The sequence below is a fragment of the Ammospiza caudacuta genome, chromosome 5 (assembly GCF_027887145.1).
Source record: "Ammospiza caudacuta isolate bAmmCau1 chromosome 5, bAmmCau1.pri, whole genome shotgun sequence".
Taxonomy (NCBI): Eukaryota; Metazoa; Chordata; class Aves; order Passeriformes; family Passerellidae; genus Ammospiza; species Ammospiza caudacuta.
The window spans coordinates 14,570,729-14,574,225 of NC_080597.1; positions in this window are offsets into that span (position 1 = coordinate 14,570,729).

Genomic DNA, 3,497 nt, shown 5'->3' on the forward strand with positions numbered 1-3,497 from the left:
GCAAGTGTCTTTTGGGCTTTTTTTTTCAGTTGATTTATTTTTCTTTTTTTTTTTTTTTCCCAACTTCCCCTCTGCCCCTCTTGACTTTTTATCTACTTTTCCTTCCGAAGTGGTTCATTCTAAACACAGCAGCATCTTTGGCATGAGGGCAATTCCTTTTACCCAGCCGTGGGCCGAGCCAAAGTTCCCAAGTGTTCACTGTCAGTGGGGGGAATGCACGCATTAATCCCGACCTGTTGGCTGGGCAGGCCACCTCCAACCTTTGGATTGCAAGATGTGGTGGATCATCTAGGAAAAGCATTATATTCCTTTACAGTGCTAATGCTTCACATCCATGATAACGTCTGGCAGCTTCTTAGCTTGGCCACAAAGACATTTAAATGATGCTCTGTCCATCTTCCCTTGTAATAGCCCCTCACTGTGTTAAAAAAGATGAGGCTTTGCTTCCTCATCTCTCTTCCCCCCCACTCCCCCTGCACACTTTTTCAGCATTTCATTAACTTTATTGATCCACAGTGAGCGTTTTTGTAAACCATTTCATTCGAAAAGCACTTTGAAAATTGTTCCTAAGGGATTAAATGAGATGGTTTATGACAATTTTGCCGAGGAAAGAAAAACAAAAACAAAAACAAAAAAAAAGAGGAAAAAAAAAAAAACGAAAAAAAAAGAAGTCACAAAAGCAAGGCTTTGTATAGCTTTTTATAGTCAATATTTTCCAGTATCTGGTGTACTTGGTTAGCTGTGGTGTTGCTGGAAATACCAACACCCGCTTCAGATGACATTCCTGTCATGACATTCCTGATAAAAGCCTGACCATCTGTATTGTTCAGTGTCACAGAAGGATCTTAATACCACCTGCATGTTTATCTATGGACAAGGAAAGAAAATTGCTGGTGCAACAGCCATGGTGGTAAACATCGAGGTGCGCGACTTGGAGTTTTATTACAAAGGTGTATTCAGTGTACTTGAATTTATTTTCCTGCTCCACCTGTAACGACGAGGCATTTAGATGGCAAAGGAGTTGGAGCAACTTTTGGTTTTTTGGTTCTAGTTTTGTTTTTTGGGTTTTGTTTTTTGGGTTTTTTTTTTTTTTTTTTTTGCACAATTGTATTAACAGTTTGCAGATATCCAATATGAAGCTGTTGGTTGAAATGTTAATGTTCGCATTTTTAACACAAAAATCCAGAAAGAACATGCTACTTCGAAGAATATTATATGTATGGACTCAGCCTATTTGGCTAGATGAGGGTAGAAAATGGAGTAAGGTTCTAAGGTTTTGTTGTTTTTTTGGTTTTGGGGGGTTTTTTGGTTTTGGTTTTTTTTTTTTTTGCGCTGCTAAGAAGCTATGATTTGTTTCATCCTTATTCACATTAACAGTACTTAGCTGTATTGTTTCACTGAGTGTGCTGCTATTTTATAAACATTTTTATAATATATTATTTTACTGCTTAAATTTCAAATCCTGAAGTAGATGGTTAAGTGGAGATATGATGAGTTCTTTGATTTACTGGAAATGCCCTGTACAGGTTTTTTTTCCCCTAATAGCGTGTTCATGATTATTTTTTTTATTTTATTTTATTTTTTCCTCCTTTCTTCTTCCTTTTTTTTTTTTAAATCTCCTTCCTTCCTGATCACATCCTGCAAAGATGGTATACTTACCTCAGGTTTGCTGGACAAGAAATGGTTCCCATTTTCACAATACCTCACACAGTGACAGTTTGGTTGTCCCGGGGCCCGCCCGGGAGAGGTTGCAAGCAGCCGAGGCGGGGCACTGGCTCATTTTTGGTCTCTGGTATCTTTTTCATAGTGGAAAAAATGCATTGACTCTCCACTGGTGAGCAGGTCTGTTCTCCCCAAAGCTGCTGCTGGGCACAGCCTTGGCCTCACCTCCCGCCTCGATGTTCTGCGTTGGGAGCACCCGGAATTCTGCGGCGGTGTCTCTGTTCTGGAGGAAAAACGTAGCTGATGTTATTGAAGCAAGACTGTGGAGCCACACGCAGATCAGATCAGGTCAGGTCAGGTCAGATCAGATCATTCCTTGGCAGCCCTGCCCAGTGGCTTCATGGGGAGCTGTGCCAGAGGATCGTAATGGTGGGGTGACCTCTCCAAGCACTGGCACCGTGTCCCTCATGTTGGCGTGATTTGCTCCATGCCATAGGCCAGGTGTAGGCAGGACCTGTGTTTAGGGTGCCTGCCCCTGCTCTTCATCCAGCCTCCTTCACACCCCAGTCCCACAGCAGCCATGGGATCACAGGAATGATCCCTGCAGAGGATCACTGATGATTCCTGCTGTGGATCACAGGGATGATCCCTGCTGTGGAACACAGGGGTGATCCTTGCTGTGGAACACAGGGGTGATCCTTGCTGTGGATCACTGGGGTGATTCCTGCCGTGGAACACAGGGATGATCCCTGCTGTGGAACACAGGGGTGATCCTTGCTGTGGAACACAGGGGTGATCCCTGCTGTGGATCATGGGGATGATCCCTGCTGTGGAACACAGGGGTGATCCCTGCCATGGAACACAAGGATGATCCCTGCTGTGGAAGACAGGGATGATCCCTGCTGTGGAACACAGGGGTGATTCCTACTGTGGAACACGGGGATGATCCCTGCTGTGGATCACATGAATGATCTCTGCTGTGGATCACTGGGGTGATCCCACAGTGTCACCCCTCTGCAGAACTGAAGGGACAGGGGCTGAGGGCCACCTCCGTGGTCAGCTGCTCTTCAGCAGGGTGGGGGTGAGCTATGCTGGAAAGGGCAGCACCATTCAGCATTCCCAGTCTCTGCAGGGTCCTGGTGGGTCTGTGTGTGTCCCCACCAGGGTGAGGAGTGACCTTGGCTGCAGTGACGTGCTCAGCAAGTGCCAACCCTCTGGTTACAGCGTACTGTATGTTTGAAAGCTGCAAACCCTACAACTTGAGTGCTTTCACAGTAGCTTTCAGAATAAAATGACTGCCTAGTACTCTCTTTTAACAGATGTTAAAGGAAGTGTGTTGTTACTGCAAATGAGGTGTGAGATTTCCCCGTCCTGGACTGTAGAAATTGTAAACCTCCCAACTGATTGATTAAAAAAGAATAGAAGATGTGTTGCTGATTCTGCCTTCCCAAGTGCCAAAGGATTGGTACAGTTGCTAAAAGCGTTTCTCTCTCAGCTTCCTATTGATGGTACTTTGATGGTCTTCTCCTTCCTGTTACTGTAGTGTAGGAGCACCTCATAATGTATTTATTTGTATTTCCAACATGCTAACATGCTTGTGAAAGAGAAAAATACCAATTAATCCCATGTCCAACTAATTCAATGTCTATGATTTATGCTTGAGTAATTGGACAGCTCTTAATTACTCAGCAAACTACCTGGCCACTGGATTTTTTCCACTATGTTTATTACCATGTTCTCATGTACCTCAGAAATCACTCTTGGTTGCACAGTTTCTGTTCTCAAACTTTTTTGGGTTTTGTTTTAGGTTTTTTTTTTTTTTTTTTGTTTTTTTG